Consider the following 19,561-nt stretch of genomic DNA (forward strand, 5'->3'; position numbering starts at 1 on the left):
GCTGGCCTGTTTTAAATCATAGAGAGAGGTCTACTACAAATTCCCAAGCTATTTCCTATTGTTATGGTAATCCAGCTCCTGGAAAATGATCATAAAGTCAAGTTGTGTATACATGGATTATGATTTTAATGCAGATGTATAAAACGTGGTGGGGTTTGGTTTTTTTTTTAGCTGTGTCCCTTCCCCATTCTGTGACTTGTTTTAGCTTCCCCTGTTATCTCACACGGAGCCTTTAATCTGCAACTGACAGCAGCCCCCTGTTTGACGTAAGGAGAGAGACGGGCCAAAAGGAAAGAAGCCGGAGGGCTTCTAGTTTTGAAGCCAAGCATTTCCAGGCAGGGGAAAAAACACACACAGAGAGTGGGTGGCTTCCAAAGGAGCAGTTGTGTCCTTCTATTTGTTGATCCACAGTTGCCTCCGTTCCTTTAAGGTAGAACTTTTCCAGAGTGGGATCTGATCTGGATGTGAAAAATCAAGTCACGGCTTATCCAAAGTTCTCACAATGGTGATGGATGGGAGGTAGATTCCCTCTCCCCCACTTCTCACCATGTTCAGTATGTTGTACTGTACACTGATGAATCACTTCCTGCCTTTGCTCTTTTCTTGTGCTCACTGCTACATCACGGCAGCCTGGCTCTCCCACTGCATCCCACAGCCCCAGCTGAGATGTTTTGTGAGCTCGGTCCTGGCGCCTACTAGAACGCAAAGGCAAGGCTAAACTGCTGTGTCATACTTAGTTATTAATGACCAAAGAACCACATGATACAAAGTTCTGGGAAACTTAGGGAAGATTCCAGGAAAGGGTCAACCAGTTCAGTAAACAGATTTTATTAGAACTTGCAGAGACCAACATGTTTCCTTTTTACTGGGCTGTGCTTTTCTTTCTCTTTTTCTTTTCTTTCTTTCTTTCTTTCTTTCTTTCTTTCTTTCTTTCTTTCTTTCTTTCTTTCTTTCTTTCTTTCTTTCTTTCTTTCTTTCTTTCTTCTTTCTTTCTTTCTCTCTCTCTCTCTCTCTTTTTTCTTTCTTTCTTCTTTCCTTTTTCTTTCTTTTTTCCTTTCTCTCTCTCTTTTTCTTTTTTCTTCTTTACTTTCTTTCTTTCTTTCTTTCTTTCTTTCTTTCTTTCTTTCTTTCTTTCTTTCTTTCTTTCTCTCTCTCTCTCTCTCTCTCTTTCTTTCTTCTTTCCTTTCTCTTTTTCTTTTTTCTTTCTTTCTTCTTTCCTTTTTCTTTCTTCTTTCCTTTCTCTCTCTCTTTTTCCTTTTTTCTTCTTTACCTTCTCTTTTTTCTCTTTCTTTCTTTCTTTCTTTCTTTCTTTCTTTCTTTCTTTCTTTCTTTCTTTCTTTCTTTCTTTCTTTCTTTCTTTCTTATTTTCCTCCTTCCCTTCTTTCTTTTTTCTTTATTTCTCCATCTTTCTTTCCTAATTTTCATCCAAGGGATCCTTACCAATGGCAGAAAATAAACTAAAAACAACTGATACATTTCCTCTAAAGGCCCTTTTTATGTGTTCATTTGAATTGGTCCTTTTAAAAAAACTTTAAAAAAATAAATGCAGGAATTTTGCTTCATACTGGCTGTTTGTTCTCTTGTACTCATATTTTGTACAATGATAAATCCAGTTGATTCACCATCTACAATAAATCTTCAATTTAACAAACTTATTTTATTTTTATTTATCCAAATTTAGAAGTCACTTCACACTTTAGTGATTAAGGACAGCTTATAAAATAGAAAAAGAAATAACAAATAGAGATACAAGTAAGAAAAGAAGTTGGTTGACCAGCAGAGTGATATTCTAGCCATGCCACATATTTAGTAAATGGAATGAAAAGAGGACTTCCAACAGCTTTATCTCACAATCTGGGAGAACATCCATGTTCTTAACAGGTTCCTAAATGCCACGAGGATGGCATCTGTGTGAATCTCTGGGGTGGAAGGTATCATTCCAAGCTGCCCTTAATCACGCAAGTGTTAAGTGACCTCTAAATTTGGATAAATAAAAATAAAATAAGTTTTCAATTGAAAATTTATTGTAGATCGTGAATCAACTGGATTTAGGCTCTTCAACAGAGAAGGTGCAGTTCTCTGCACTTAACCCCACAAGTTGAAAGTGCACACTCTTTGCCTGATGGTATAAATCAGGCAGAAACAATTGGGGATAGAGGATTCCTCTGCAAAATCAAGATCCATTAACATGGTTTATACTCCTCTGACCAAGAAACTACCATGTTTGAGCTGAAGTTTGTAAAAAAAAACCACTCAATAATCAAACTATACACATATCATGCATTGCTTTCCCAGGATACTGAAAGACTTTTCCAGAAATCTATTGTTCAATAGCAGAGAGGAAATTAGGATGTGTGCACTGGACTTTAGGCTTCTAAATACTACCTTATTGCATCGAACAAGAAGATCTGTTTGGGCAGACATGGTTTCACTTGGAGCTTGGCTCAAATTGCGTTTGTGCCAAATTTATGGGCAATGGTCTCTCAAGAGCAAGATTTCCCTTTGGTACAATATAAATGCTATTACATTACTATTCATCATCCCTCGTGGTGATTTCTTTTCATATTGAATCAAAATCGAGGGAAGTACTAATACCACTCTATAAAGCCTTAGTAAGACCATACCTACTGCATCCAATTTTGGTCACCACATTATAAAAAAGATGTTGAGACTCTAGAAAGAGCAATCAGGATGATTAGGGGACTGGAGACTAAAACATACAACGAATGGTTGCAGGAACTGGGCTTGCTAGTCTAGTAAAGAGAAGGATCAGGGGAGACATGACAGTAGTCTTCCAATATTTGAGGGGCTGCCACAGAGAGGAAGGGGTCAAGCTATTTTCCAAAGCACCCAAAGGCCAGACAAGGAATAATGGATGGAAACTGAACAAGGAGAGATTTAACCTGGAAATAAGGAGAAACTTTCTGACAGTGAGAACAATCAACCAATGGAACTGCTTGCCCTTGGAAGTTGTGGGAGCGCCATCACTTGAGACTTTCGAGAAGAGATTGGACTGCCATTTGTCAGAAATGGTGTAGGGTCTCCCGTTTGGGCAGGGGGTTGGACTAGATGACCTACAAGGTCCCTTCCAACTCTGATTATCTGTTATCTATTATCTGTTATCTGAATGGAAGCAAGTGATAGAGACCACATATCTGCCAAATGTATGATTGTGTGCAATGAATGATGTTAATATATACCCCTTGGTCCTGTTGTAGTACAAGAAGATCACTCTCCATCCATAAGAAATCCCACTTTCAGATAACAGATAACAGATAATCAGAGTTGGAAGGGATCTTATAGGTCATCTAGTCCAACCCCCCACCCAAGCGGGAGACCCTACACCATTTCTAATAAATGGCAGTCCAATCTCTTCTTGAAAGTCTCAAGGGATGGCGCTCCCACAACTTCCGAGGGCAAGCTGTTCCATTGGTTGATTGTTCTCACTGTCAGAAAGTTTCTCCTTATTTCCAGGTTAAATCTCTCCTTGTTCAGTTTCCATCTATTATCCCTTGTCTGGCCTACAGGAGCTTTAGAAAATAGCTCCACCCTGTGGCAGCCCCTCCAACCCCTTCCTCTCTGCAGCAGCCCCTTTCCTTTGAAAGACTCTGTAAAGCAATCTCTACTTGAAAGAGATTGCTTTGGTAATTATGACTCCTGAATGTTCCTGATTGAATGGAGATTTTACTGTATTTATTGGAACCTAAGGCACTACCAGTTATGTGAGAAGTAAAACAATCCCATAACTGATCTGGATGCTTGTGTTTGACCTTGGGGGGGGGGAGGCTGAAGTGAGTGTGTCCAGGGTGGGCATGGCCAGCTTGATGTCACTCAAGTCAGGGTTGCCTGTGGAAGCCCAAGCACTCTGCAAAAACCCGCTCCCAAGCTCCATTTTCGGCTGCGATGCAGAGGTGGTATTCAGCAGGTTCTAACCAGTTCTGGAGAACCGGTAGTAGAAATTTTGAGTAGTTCAGAGAACCAGAAAACACCACCTCTGACTGGAGATTTTATAGTATCCTTCCCCTGCCATGCCCACCAAACCACGCCCACAGAACCAGTAGTAAAAGATTTTGAATCCCACCAGTGATGCAATGGCCTCCTGCAACCCTCTGCCAGTGAAAATGGAGCTCGGGAGGATGCACGTGGCCCTCTCAAGTTCTGTTTTTGCTGACAGAGTTTCCACAGGCTGGTCCTTTGCTGCTTCCAGGGCAACCCCATGGGCCTGAATTAAGCACCCCACAGGACAGTTCCAGCCCCTGGACCTTGAGTTTGACACCCCTGCTTTAGATCATTCAGTCAACGGTGGTGTGGCATGGCAGTTCATTGATGAATGGCAGTTCATATGAAGATCATAATTAGGATTGTTAATTCCTAAAGCGGGATCTTTGTATGCAACAACTATCTCATGAAGTTCTTATCTACCTGACACGGTGCTGATGAATTTCTGCATTCCAGTCTGCATTGCCACTCCTGTCATGTTTCTAGCCATACACCTTACCAGCTGATGATCTTTATTTGTCCACCTCTGTTACCCATTTGCAATCCCAGCGTTACTTTCTTCTTTGCAAAATATTTCCGTGATGTCACATCTATCTCTTTCATCAAAGCTCACCTCTGGCTTAAAAGCAATTCTTGAAGTGAAATGCAAGTCACACAGATTGTCCATCTTTCTCTGTTACGGAGGACATTTCACTCATCTCTCCATACAGTTTGCATATTTCTCATGGAAGAACTATTTTTTAACCAGAAAAATATGGACTTCCCAATTCTGTTTTCTCAGTAATATTAGTATGGAAGATAGAGGACATACTTGAATTGGCTCAAGGGAGAGAATGTTGAATCTTGAGTAGAAAACATTCTGGGCCACTTTTACAGGAGCATCTACCCAAAGTAGCTATGAGGCATTAAAGGACTTTGTATTTTGGTCCCCTTGCTTTGCAGGACCACGGTTTGATTCTGAAGGGCTTTCTTGGCTATACAAAAGTGGAAAAACACGTCAGTATTGTAGCTATCAAAAGCTCAAAATTATTGCTTTCTTGTCTCTTAATTTTTAGTAACAACTATCAGCTGTTTCTCAGAATAAATCATTATAAAGGAGAGCCATGTTAATATATAGTAAACTAAAATTCAGAAAGAGGTTAGTAGATTAACACATTTTTTGGAATAACACATTTTATTAAAAAGCAGAAGTTCTTATAAGCAACAACTCACATTATCAGATACCCCAATAAAAGTGCTATTAAACATTGATTCTCAGAATAAAGCAAGAATTCTTTTCTAGATCAGCTTCTTGACTTTCAGTTTATAATTTTTTAATATAAGCCACGAGTAGAAACTGAAAATTGAATTTCCCAAATCTACATTAGTCAAGAATCTGGGAATATAGACTCTGCCCCCACTATGTAAAGACTCATCTTGTTCCCAGCACTAAATATCTTAGGTGATATTGAGAAGCAGCAAATATTTGTTGAAAGACTCAACAGAGATTCAGTGAGGAAGTGAAGGCATCTGCAGATGTCTGAAAAATAGACCGGGAATTTTAGGTAAGCAGAATGGAATTACCCATGGCAAGAAATCTGCTCAGAGAACAGTAAAAATTTTATCTAAATCCTTAGTGCCTTACATAGTTTGGTCAAGGTTATTCCTACTTCCTGCTGTTATGATTTGAGATATTTGGGGTCATTCAGTTTGCTTATGTTTCTAACATTCTGCTTGAAGTAAATATATTCAATAATTGAAGAATAATTATACTATTATTCTTTAATAATTATAATTGAAGAACAGATATTGAAATGTAGTGTGGGATGGTTGCTAAATGTTAAAATGTTAAAGTATTACATTTCTAACTGAAAGTTTGAGATCAAATCCCAGCTCACACCATGAAATTAATTGGGTGATCAGGAGCCACTCCCTACCTATCAGACTAACCTATTCACAAGGGTGTTGTCAAGAGGGCGACCTTGAGATACTATATCCTTATGTGATTCATTTATTTGCACTAATCTAGGCTACTGAGATGACATTACCTTGCATGAAATTTGATAGGATCCAATAGAGTTCCTCCTTGAAAAGAAAAATAGAAGAATCACCCATCCTTAAGAAGAGAGTCTCCCTGTTGTTTTGTCACGAGTCTCTGCTCTGAGTTGGCTCTTGACAACATGTCAAGATTAGTGGTTTTGTGGGAATGTATACGGTGGATTGTTCTTTGACTTGTTTTCTTCTGCAACCTCAAAATGTACTTCAACTTTCAGATTGCTGGGAAATGAAACACTACATTTCCTTTGACATTAAAATGATGAATGGGGAGACAGGATGATGAGTTATTAAACCTACGATAATGTGTTATCAACATATTTTCATTTTATTTATGAATTTAATAAACCACTAACCTCTGCCCCCTGGGCCTTGAGTTTGACATCCCTGGTATAGGGTCTTCTGCTCAAGCAGGACAATGGACTAGAAAATCTCCAAGGTCCCTCCCAACCTTGTTATTCTATGCAGTTCTATGTGTGATAGATCCAAAGTTCTCTCCTGCCTAGAAAAGTTTATAGGGTCTCTGCTCCTGAGTAAATGTAAACTGTTCCGAACAGCATCCTGTCTTTTTTGTTAAATGATTTGCAGCCACTGCCAAAGCTTGGCTTAGCCATTGAAATTGCCTGTCAACAGCTTAATAGTTAAAGTTGCCCATCCGTAACTTGGTGGTTAAGTCACCCAGCCTCAAAGCTGCCCATTACTAGTTAATAGAACATGATAGCATATTGGAATAGGTATACCATCATCTGCCTGTGCTTTTGTTCACTATACGAAGAGTGTAATTAAGTGTTTTGGGGGTTAAACTAGGATAAGGAAGCATTCAGTTCAATTCCACACTGAGTTGCAAAACTGATAGGAGGCTAGGGGAGCAGACACCATTTCTCTTAGGTCACACAGTTTCATAAGTTTGTTGGTGGGATAAGATTCTAGAGTGAGGAAATAGTATGCATTGGATTCCTAAAAGTAAAATGATACTGTGTGTGTATGTATATGTATATGTATATGTGTATGTGTATGTGTATGTGTATGTGTATGTGTATGTGTATATGTATATGTATATGTATATGTATATATATATATGTATATGTATATATACATACATATATATATGGTATTCAGCTTTGTTCGGGTACCCGCGAAAACTTAAGAATATGAATATATATATATATATATATATATATATATATATATATATATATATATATATATATATATGTATGTATGTATGTATGTATGTATGTAATCACCATGACCACCAAACAGGAAAGAAGAGTGCTTTTCAAAAGAAGGGATGACTATTATTGTAGACTGAACCGGAGCTAACCAATAAACAATGGTGAAGGTGGCAAGAAGGGAAATTCCCAAAACCACTGCAATTTTCTCTCCTCCTCTCTCTTTTCAAGGCATGATTCAAGATTATGCTTTGCTAGTTTTCCATTCATTTGCTTTTTCAGCATTATTTTTTGAAACTGAACTTCTCACAGTTTGCCGTTGTCTTTAAAAAAATAGCTTTTTTTGAATTTCTGAAAATAAATTTTCAGAAATTCAAATAATTTCTGAAAAGAAGGAATAGGGGTGACATGATCGCAGGATTCTGATAATGAGGGGCTGCCACAAAGAAGAGGGGGGTCAACCTAATCTCAAAAATATCAGAAGGCCAAACAAGAAACAATGGATGGAAACTAATCAAGGAGAGGAGCAACTTAGAATGAAGGAAAAATTTCCTAACAGTGAGAATGGCTTGCCTTCAGAAGGTCTGAAATGGTATAGGGTCTCCTACTTGAGCAGGGAGTTGGGCTAGAAGACCTCCAAGGTCCCTTCCAACTCTGTTATTCGGTTATTCTTCCCTGAAGTACGGAAGAAGACTTCCCTTTGCACCGCCCACTGTTGACAACTTATGAAATTATCATGTTACCACACAATTCTCATCTGACCACAGTATGGTCTGATGAGGGTTGCATGATCATGATTGGTGGAAGGTAGAAGAGGGAAGCACTCTGTTGTGCATTTGTCTTCCATAGAGAGGGAAGCTCTTTTAACCAATGAGGATAACAAGTCTTTAGGAAGTGAAAATGTTCTTCCCTTCTCCCTCTTGATTTTTTTCAGAAGGCTTTTATTCCCTATGAAATGAGATAAAAATAGAAAGAAGAGGAAAACAGAAGGTAAAGGTGTTTCACATGTCTAAACCCAGTGTGGCATTATAGATATCTACAACTAAAGAGAATTTACATCTAATGTTAAGTTACCCTTATCTGCTCCTCAATTACTGAATAATCGATCAATATGGTGAGTTACAAGTACCCATACATTATATTTGAAACCACAATCTATGAAATATGAACTAATCAGGATGAAGCACTTGCCCAATTGAAAGGCAAAGGTTATCAAAAAGGTCTTAACAGGTGGCAACACCTGGCCAAGAATTTTTGGACCTATAAATTATACAAGTTTTGGCATAGTTTATATTCAGATTGCAGATCGTGCAGGCCTGTAGCTAGACTGGGAAAACATCTTGGAGGAAACTAAGAGCAAATCCCTTCTATTCTGTTGTTTTAAAAACCTATCTTGATATGCTCCTGTGGTCAACAGAAGTTAAATTGATTTTAAGACCATTTTTGTCTTTGTCATAAAAAGGAGAACAAAGCTGTAATATTGTTGTCTAATATACCTTAATGTGTATCTGTTCATCAGAATAAATGTGTATGTGTTCATCAGAATAAATTGCTATACTGTGTGAGATGTACATGAGCTGGTTATGCAGTTAAATCAGGAAAAAACATGTTCTCCTTAATTCTCACCTGCCATTAGGTGACGTGTTAAACAAGACTCTATATACAGGTAATAATCATCCAAGATTCTGGTACAAGATACTTGAGAAGACTGTGTGAAATAAATTAGGTTCCTTCAAGTAAACAATTCATACCATGACAATGATGTGATTTGTTTTTCTGAAGTGAAGAGACAACCTAACTGTCCCAAAGAAGGAATTTAGGTACCTTGTATGTCTTTGGGCCAATATTATGGACTAAGGCTCCTCTCAGCTTTCTCCTCCAGCTCTGGCCAAAGATCTTCCAAGCTGATTAATTTCAGAAGAACTGAAGAATTTTAGCAAACAGTGCTATGGAACAGTACTACCAGTTGCCTCTTCTGGACCTTACCAAATTCCACAGCCATGAAACTATTCAACCTAGAAGGGCACTGCAGCCCTGCAGTATTTGCCAAAAGTACTTAATCTGGTAAAACAAATCCCCTTGAACCTTCATACAGTCCTGTAAAACTTGGGTTTTGGAACCAGTGTTGGACTAATGATTTCCCCAAAGAACTGATTGGATGTTACAGATTAATCAAGTTGGAAAGGACTTTTTAGGCCATCTAGTCCAACTCCCTCACCCAAGCAGGAGACTCTACACCAGGGGTCCCCAACCACCGGGCCCCGGACCGGTACCGGTCCGTGGAACATTTCCTACTGGGCCGCCGGTTTGCTGGGCGCCGCCATCTTGTTTGACGAGAAAGTGCTTCCGGGTGAGCTTTTCCAGTTGGAAAGCGGCGTTTGGGTCCTGAAGGAATCCTCGCGCCTTAGTTTCATCAAAGGGGGGTGGCTTCGAACGAAACTAAGGCGCGAGGATTCTTTCAGCACACAAGGCAAGGCGAGCTAAGCGACCGTCCCGAAGCGAAGCCCATCGACAAAGGTACAAAGGAGGAGTTGAAGGTGGCGGGGAGAAACGGGGGTCGGCTGGCTGGCTGGTCGCTCGGCTCGCCTTGCCTTGTCATGCGTGCTGATGCCGGTACCGGGCCACAGATCATTTTGTGATGCCAGTACCGGGCCGCGGCACAAAAAAGGTTGGGGGCCACTGCTCTACACCATTTCTTATAGATGGGAGTCCAGTCTGAAAGGAGGGGCTCTTTCCTAGAGATAACGGAGCTTGGAATGTCTGATAGGCAGGAAAAGGGTGAAGATGGACCTTCCCTAGCAATCCAAATATACAGAGTATATCTATAGTTATTGCAGATACTTGCTTTAATCTGGCAAGATTCTGTTTGTAGGCGAAGAACAATAATGAATCTACTTATTAGAAACTTCACTTGTTAATTTTGGTTCCTTGGGCCTGGCATTATCTTAACATAACATATACCATGCTAGCATACAGTGCTCAGGTAAACTAGGACAGGCACAGTTAAAATTAATTCACCTCCAGTTTATTTGGACAGTTAGCTGCAATCAAGATTGGACAAATAATTTAACCATGGAGCCAGGCTGAAACATACCACCTTGCCACAAATTGGCAGTATACACATTTCAGAAATAAAACTACAACCAAAGCAGGAAAGGGTATAAGATATACTCTTGGAATTTAATTACTACCTCCACTGATAACAAGCTGCTACTTCAAGATTGAGGAAAATATTGATAAAAGAGAAAGAAAGAACAGTCCATAAATTGCAGTATAATGGAAACAAGAATATACCTACAAGTGCCTGATATTATGTCAGATTGGGTTGGAAGTTGCATATTAGAACTTTTAAAATACATTAACCTAACTAGGTTTCCAAAGCCATTAAAAGTTTCAATGTAACAAAAGTTTGAACTGTCCCTTTGTTAGCCAGAAATAGAAGGAGTGGGGGGGGGGGACAGAAGAGCAGTTTGTGCTATGCTGAACTAATGCAGAGAGTACTCTATTCTAATTTTAAAAATGCAAATATTCAAACTTGTTTAAAAGGATTTGCTTTCCCATTCTTTTTTCTGGGATGCTAGAATTGACATGTTACTAACAAAAATGCCAATTTGTATTCATTCTTATAAGTTGCTATAGTTTTGCTGCTTCTGATCAGTGGATATGATGGGGTGCCAGGACAGTTGACAAAATTAGGTGAACATTGTCCTTCATGTCAAGAATCTTTTAATTACTGGTTTCCGTGAAGGCATGTCAGGACACATTGGCAAATCTTGACCTTTTTGGGTGGATATGGATCTTTTAGGATATGGTTTTTAGGCCAATATCTAACAACAGCAGAATCTCCCAAGAACACAGAAAGTACAGTAATAGCCTGTATTCTTAAAAGCAGTAAAGATTAGGGTCTATGCTTTTAACTCTCATTGTCAATTAATTTAAACCTTGTCCCAGTCAATGCAGAATGTAAGAATTAGTTTTGTTCCTGATTTGCATGCTGCACTGGCTATTTGCAAGTTGCCTTTTTTGTTGCATTGGCTGGGCAAACAGACAGGCAGATGTTCAGCACAGGAGAGAGCAAAGTTGAGACTTGGCGCTGGTTACATGTATGCATTCATGCATGCATGAGTGGATGAAGCTCAAAGCAACATGATTCTTGTCACTCCAATAGAACTCTAATAACCAGAGAGATGAATGAGAATTCATTTTCCAAGTCAATGTCAGGCAGTGATTGCATCATTTGAGGCCCATCCCTCAGCATTTCCCATTTAAAGAACTGAACTTGCAGCATAACTTCTCATAACTCAGGAAATCACCACAAATATCCTAAATCAATCACCAGATTGGAATTGTTCTGATTCTCTAAAACAGGGGTCTCCAACCGTGGCAACTTTAAGACTTGTGGACTTCAACTCCCAGAGTTCCTCAGCCAGCAAAGCTGGCTGAGGAACTCTGGGAGTTGAGTCCACAAGTCTTAAAGTTGCCACAGTTGGAGACCCCTGCTCTAAAAGGTTGCATGGTCCTGCTGCTGATTATTTAAATTGGAAGCATTTCACCAATCACCTATTCCCTCTCCAATGGAAAAGTATGTTTCCATTTTGTTATTGCGATTATCCCTAAATGATCTTCATTTTGTTTTTGGTAATGAGTCACGGACTGAAGTTTATTGAGACTTACTCACAAGCCCACAAAATATAAACAGGACAACTGCTGCTTAGATGACTTCTGCATTTTCTTTGTTTATGTCAGGACCAAACCCAAATGACCTTCTTTGGTGTCTCTTCCTTCCATCTATATTTCCACAATTCACCCCCATAAGCAGAACTGTTCTGGGCATGGCTCAAATAATCAAAACAGAAGCCCTGTGTGTTTATTTTAGGCTGGTTGCAAGTAAGATCAAGTAAAACTGACCTCATTCCCCTTAAATCTGTCTCCACCTCACTAGTCTTCCCATTTTTCCCTTCCCTGGAAGCTCAGCTGTTTCCTTTGCAAACCAACAGTACAGGTGCTTCAAAGGAAATATATTTCTGAGTTAGGAATATAACCAAGATGACAAATTCCAATATTCCAAGCAAAGAGAAAATGGGAATCAACCTATTCTCCAAAGCACTTGAAGGCAGGACAAGAAGCAATGGATGGAAACTAATCAAGGAGAGAAGCAACTTAGAACTAAGGTGGAATTTCCTGACAGAATAATTAATCAGTGGAATGACTTGTCTCTAGAAGTTGTGATGGCTCCAACACTGGAGGTTTTTAAAAGAGATTGTACAAGGATTTCTCTGATATGATACTTGTTTTCCTGCTTGAGCAGGGGTTGGACTAGAGCACCTCCAAATGTCCTTTCCAACTTTATTATTCTGTTCTTTTCCTATTGAGAAGGCTTTCCCCCTGGAAGAAATGGGCTTCCTGGAATGGTGTATGTTATGTCCAATCCAGAGATGGTATTCAGTAGGTTCTGACCAGTTCTGGAGAATCAATAGTGGAAATTTTGAGTAGTTCAGAGAACCGGCAAATACCACCTCTGACTGGAGATTTTACAGTATCCTTCCCCTGCCACGCCCACCAAGCCATGCCCACAGAACTGGTAGTAAAAAAATGGGAATATCACCACTGGTCATAAGGCACTTTTTTCAGTGATGTTGTAACTTTGAACAGTCACTAAATATACCATTGTAAGTCGAGGACTACATGTAAATTAATTATTTTTCTTTTTCTTATTTTTTTCAACAAAATGGTTACTTGGAGTTGTCCTATTAATTTAATATCTATCATATTTGAAATATATCATATTTGCTACTTGGAGTTACAGAATTCTGATGGTTGTTGACATTGTTTCTGCTCAAATATATATAATATATATATCCTAGCTTTAATCCTAAAATATGGTCCCTGATGCATAGATTCACATAAATACACATCAAGTTTTCAGCACCACTGCTAGCCTGTCTTCCCTTTTCCAAAGTAAGTTACTAAGTTTTGGGGAAAGAGGGGTGGATGTTCAAAGCCACTACTTGAATATCATTTCTGAGTGCTCTGATAAGAAGCTGGCAAAAGGCCTGGGATTTTGAAAACACTCAACTTTCAAAGTGATATTTACTTATTTATATTTAAAGATGAAGAGGGGGTCAAATTATTCCATAAACAATGGTTGGAAACTAATCAAAGAGAGAAGCAACTGGATTTAAGCAGAAACTTCTTAACAGTGAGGACAATTAACCAGTGGAACAGCTTGCCTTCAGAAATTGTGGGAGCTCCATCACTGGAGGTTTTTAAGAAGAAACTAGACCAGAGATGGTATTCAGCAGGTTCTGACCAGTTCTGGAGAACCGGTAGCGGAAACTTTGAGTAGTTCGGAGAATTGGCAAATACCACCTCTGACTGGCCCTACCCCCATCTATTCTCTGCCTCCCGAGTCGCAGCTGATCGGCTGGGTCTTCTTTTGTTGCCCTGCACAGGGGAACGGAGCTGGAAAGCAGGTTAGTGGGGTGGGGAGGGAATGGCAATTTTGCAGTATCCTTCCCCCAGGAGTGGGTGGGAATGGAGATTTTACAGTATCCTTCCCCTGCCATGCCCACCAAGCCACATCCACCAAGCCATGCCAGGGTCACCAAGCCATGCCCACAGAACCAGTAGTAAAATTTTTGAATCTCACCACTGATATTTATTTTATATAAATAACTCAAGGCAGTGGACATACTTAATATACCTTCCTCCTCCTGGTTTCCCTAGAACGACAATCCTGTGAAGTGGGTATATTGAGGTTAGGATCTCAGAGTCTGTACAAGTGGACAAGATATAAATGACAAAAAAAAAAATTAAATAACAATCATGGATATTTGAAAAGGCATCCCTTTTCAGTTGATCTGAAAAATATTTATCCAGGATACAGTTGTAATATGAAACCTGAAGCTACACAGTTCTTTCTGTGGATGTTCCAAAGTCCAGGCCAAGAATGTGGAATGGATGTCCTGCAAAAAACCTTGGCACATCATAAATTAGTCAGATAGGTAACAAACCGTCACAAAGTTGCATTTAGGGGCAGCTGAGAAAAACAAGAGTTTCTAGTAAAACTTTCCAGTTCTGAGTACATAAATCCAATGAGAAACATATTGTTATGCACTGGATAGAACAAACTGTCATATTCCAGAGCAGGAACACACAGAGTAAAGAAAGACCAGAAAGAATGTAAGAAAAAAAATAAAATACTTTGGGAAAATAAGTACAACTTGGAACCCAACTTAGAGACTCTGTTGATTGCAAAACTTCTAGGTTGTATTTGTGGGACCACCAAAATAATAATAATAATAATAATAATAATAATAATAATAATAATAATAATAATAATAATAATAATAATAATAATAATAATAATAATAATAATAAAAAGAAACATTATAATAAAAAGAAACATTATAAAAATCATTTAGTCAAAATCTCTTCAGATCATCATATCTCCTCTCATCTTTGAGGTGCAAATTATCAAATTCCCACTAGATTTTCTTCCATTTTGGAAGGAGAGAGTGATTTAATTGTCACGTAACGATGAAAAGATTATGAAGCTGTATGTTAAGCTATATTCTTCAGGTCAGGAATAAAGCAATATGAAGTGCAAGACAAATGCATATTTTGAGCATTTTTTTTCCAAAATAAGAATTAAGTTAGAGAACAAAAAAAGAACTTCCAGGCCAATGGCACAATAGATTAGGGTAATGAAAAGAAATACTTCCGATGTTGTGAGTTCCCCAGAATTGCACCTTTGCAAAAATGCACACAATGACTGGACCTGCAAGCATAAGAAAAGCCAGGGAATGTGAGGACAGCCCTAACTTTGTCCCTGACTGCCAATTTTCCTTGTTAAAGGGATGTTCATGACCTCTTGTATCACTCATACAGAAAATATTGTCTATCACAAGGGTGTCAAACTCATCTGGCCCACGGGGTGCTTAGATCTGGCCCGTGGGGCTACCCTGGAAACAGTGAAGGACTGGCCCACAATGCCTCTGCCAGTGAAAATGGAGCTTGGGAGGGCCATATGCTCCAATTTCGGCTGTGACGGCCTCCTACAGCACTTTGCCAGTGAAAACAGATCCGTGCACAGCCCTCCAGGATTCCATTTTTGCTGGCAGAGGGCTGCAGGAGGTCATTGCAGTTGAAAATGGAGCCCAGGAGGGCTGTGTGTGGCCTCATACAAGCTCTGTTTTTGCTAGCAGAATGCTGCAGGAGGCCGTCACAGCTGAAAATGGAGTCCAGGAGGGCCACACACGGCCCTCACAAACTCCATTTTTGCTGACAGAGTGCTAGCAAAATAAACTACTAGTAAAAGTGGCATTTGATCACACAAGTAATGTGGAGCTGGCCACACCCACCCCTGCCCTCCCCAAGGTCAAACACAACCCTGATGCGGCCCTCAATGAAATCAAGTTTGACACCCTGGTTTATCACAAGCCTCTGTCTGTTCTTGCTTTGAGAAGGAACTGTCTATATATTCCTCAGTTTAAGGAATCTGGAGGAGACAATGGAGTTGTCAGCCAGCAATAAGAACTTGCTGAGCAGATGACAAATCATTAATTCATTAGTGTTCATTAATTTATTTTTTGTATCCCCCTTTTATTATTTTTACAAATAACTCAAAATGGTGAACATATTTAACACACCTTCCTCCTCAAATTTTCCCTCAACAGCAATCCTGTGAGGTGAGTTGGGCTGAGAGAGAATGACTAGCCCAAGGTCACCCAGCTTGCTTTCATGGCTAAAATGGGATTAGAACTCAGTCTTTCGCTTTCTAGCCTGATGCCTTAATCACTAGACAAAGCTGGCATCTTGGTGAAAGGAAGAATATTTCTATGTAATCATACCAATTTAGTACTATTTAAATTCCTTGAATCTATTTTTTTTTTTAATTTTAATAATTTCTGATTTCTCATATATATATGGTCATCACACAATTTTTTTCTCCTACAAGTAGAAAAGTGACAGGAGAAGTTAATTTTTAGACTATTTATATCCAGTACTATTTATGTATCTTTCCTTCCTCTGCTTGTGATTACAGCCTCCTGTGGTTTTATTTGAATTAAAGTTGGAATAAGGTTATAAAAACTGCCATATAATGTGTGCTTTGGCCCTCAGTTGCAACTTAATTCTCAATAGCCTTGGAAAAATGAAAGCTTTGGAAATCTAGAAGTAAAATATGAAAAATGAATGCATGTGTGTATCAAACTTAACTTACAATCAGATATGACATGTGCAGGATAAGAAAACCAGTCAGAGCTTGTGCATAATAGAAATGCACACAGCACCATAATAAATGTGTTAAAATAAAATGTTCAGAGGGAATTCTGGACAGTGGAAAATTCATTTGAATGCCTAGTAATTACCATACAGATTTCTGCAATGAGAAAGAATAATTGGGAAAGTAGCAATCATGGAATAGTTGAGCAACCACCAAAAATTTAGAGCATATACGCAAGTTTTAATAATCCAAGAATTAATCTAATTTCTTGAGGCTTTGTGAAATTGATTATGTGTCTCATGCATTTTACAAGACCTTTGGCTGTTGTTACAGCATAATTTTAACAACAACCTCTATAATGATGGAATAAAACCTTGACACTTTGGAAGTTTAGCTATGTTTCATTAACACTGGCGCCAGAACCCCAAACAGCCCTTGCTCATACCTGCTGATTCTTCCCTTTTTCTGTCTGTTCATATGTGGTAATTTTCTTTTTCTTTTTAATTAATATGATCAGAATGGACAAAGGGTTGGCACAGAACAGGTAATGCTGTAAGAAACTGGGTCGAGACCCCTAACGTATGGAAAAAATCTTAAACTGTTTTGTTTAAATTGCATAGATTATTCCAGTGATAGCACTAACTCTGGCACTGAACGTTGGCTAGATAAACTGCAAATTGTTTTCATTTTGGCTATTACGGTAAAGAATGTGAAATGTAACTTCTCAGAGGGAAGATATAGAGAAAAAAATAGTAGTTCAAAAAGGTGATGGTGATAAGAAGTTCTAAATAGTTTTTACCCTGATTAACCTTTCAAGAATTTAAATTCTTCTCATTCAGTTTCCCCACCCCCTTCCTTCCACATCATTGCCAGTTTGGGGAAGGGTTAAATGTAATACCATGGAATTTAGCAAGCAGAAAATGGTGTAAAGGTAAAAGTGAATTCTTAAACAATGAAAGATTGTTTGCTCCTCTGAGTTGCCGTGTTTGCAATGGGAAAAAAATCAGCTCTGGTCCATTTTCTAAGGAACCAGAAAGAGTTAAAATAAATCAGCCTAAACATTTGATGTTACCTAATCAGATCCACAGCAACTTTGGAATGAAAGTAAAGACTCCATATGGCATAGAAATAAATGACATCATTAGATAATTGGGCAGATTGTGACCAGGTGCTTTTTTTTGCTTGCCTGCTAGTGGAGAACCTCAAGTCCCACTCAACTCTTTTAAAAAAATAATATGAACAAAATGGGGAAAGGGTTGGCACAGAACAATTAGTACGGTTTTATTATTTTCAAGCCAGTCCTGCCTTTAAAACAGCATCCATTCTCAACCTTTCCTTTAGAGTGAAGTTACCATGGGTTTCTTCAAAAGAAAAACAGGAAGAGCAAATGTTGTAGGTAGAGGCAAGGCAGTGAAAAAAGAAATCCCGAGTCAGCTTCCTAACATTTCTGAATCCAATTTGCAATAGAAAGAGCACTTAGACTTATATACTGCTTCGCAGTGCTTTACAGTCCTCTCTAAGTGGTTTACAAAGTCAGCATATTGCCCCTAGCAATTTGGTTACTCATTTTACCAACCTTGGAAAGATGGAAGGATGGGTCAACCTTGAGCTGGTCAGGATCTAGCTGCTGGCAGTGAGCAGAGTTAGCCTGTGTCATTACTTAAAATTACTTAATTTGAGTGGTGGTGGCGCAGTAGTTAGGCTGCAGTACTGCAGGCTACTTCTGCTGATCACCGGCTGCCAGCAGTTTGGCATTTTGGGTCTCACCAGGCTCAAGGTTGACTCAGCCTTCCATCCTTCTGAGGTGGGAAAAATGAGGACCCAGATTCCTGGGGGCAATATGCTGACTCTGTAAACTGCTTAGAGAGGGCTGTGAAGCACTATGAAGTGGTATAGAAGTCTAAGTGCTATTGCTATTGCTAATTAAAAATTACTTACTTAAAAGAATGTATTTCTTGGGGCATTGCCCCAAGTCAGGAACAGGAAGGATGGCTGTAAGGGAGATGGGCAGTTAAAAAGTTTGATGGTAGATGGATGATATATTAGATGATAGATAGATAGATAGATAGATAGATAGATAGATAGATAGATAGATAGATAGATAGATGATAGATGGATGGATGGATGGATGGATGGATGGATGGATGGATGATGGGGGGAGGGAGGGAGAGGTAGTGCATGCTTTGCAAGGGGTCTTTCCCTATTTTTTTTGTCCAAGGGAGGCAAGAGTAAATGAATAAGATAAGAGTAAATGAATTAGCTATTTTGGAATTGTCTCTATTCTGTTTCAGCTCTTTCGATTATTTTCTTAATGTATCTTGTTTTCATTCCATTTTAAATTTTCTCTTGCAGAACTATTTTTTGTAAAAACCATACTAAAGTCTCCTTTTATACATTTTCCTCCTTATAATGTCTATTCATTTCCTCCTTATAATGTCTATTCTTTTGGAAAGATCAAGTCAGGTTTCTTTTCTTGGCCATCCATAACCTCCTTGCCTCTCCTTCTTCCATCTCATCCTTTCCTCCCTTCATTTGAAAAAGTTGCTTTTTATAGGGTAGGATAGTGGAAGACCCACAGGATCCACAGTAAGAAGGGCTGAACTAGCTGGGTCCTGGAAGCTGAATTTAGGATGCATTGACATCTGCAGCAAAGTATGGTTATCAAAAAAATGGTGACATGCCATGGTCTCAACCATGACAATAAATGGTAGGATTTTGTTATGATAATTAATCCTGGGTTCCTCTTGTGCTCCCCAAATATCTATATTACCATTTGCCTAAATGGGGTCCTGTTTGCAGGCAGATCAGAAATCTCCTGGTAGGGCTGCAAAATTTCAGATCTGAAACTCTAGAGGATGATGATGATGATAATGATATCCATTCATAGAATCTTAGTGATTCTATGGCCAGGTCTTTCCACATCTCCACGTCCCCTGAGCTAAAATGCACAAATAATTTGACAATATTCTTTGCTCCTTTGCAAATATTCTTTGCTCCTTTGCAAAATGAATGAATAACAATATTATTGCAGTCAGCAACCAGCAAAATTAAAATAAGGGAAGCAAAAACAAAGCCAAAGCAACCCAAAAAAAGTAAATTGGAATCATATGTAAGCAAAACTCATTAATGT

General features: G+C 38.9%; 1 long non-coding RNA gene across 1 annotated transcript in view; it reads left to right on the top strand.

Moving 5' to 3' along the window:
* Window positions 1-5,490: 5,490 nt before the first annotated feature.
* The window catches only part of LOC148131100 (uncharacterized), a 58,232-nt gene continuing 44,161 nt past the window's right edge, over window positions 5,491-19,561 (top strand). The window contains exon 1 of the long non-coding RNA XR_015748320.1: window positions 5,491-5,543. This is a non-coding gene — a long non-coding RNA (uncharacterized LOC148131100). The remainder of the gene's footprint in view (window positions 5,544-19,561) is intronic.

This window comes from Notechis scutatus, chromosome 3, assembly GCF_049901735.1.
Source record: "Notechis scutatus isolate UNSWTSFEM ecotype Mainland chromosome 3, rNotScu1.2, whole genome shotgun sequence".
Taxonomy (NCBI): domain Eukaryota; kingdom Metazoa; phylum Chordata; class Lepidosauria; order Squamata; family Elapidae; genus Notechis; species Notechis scutatus.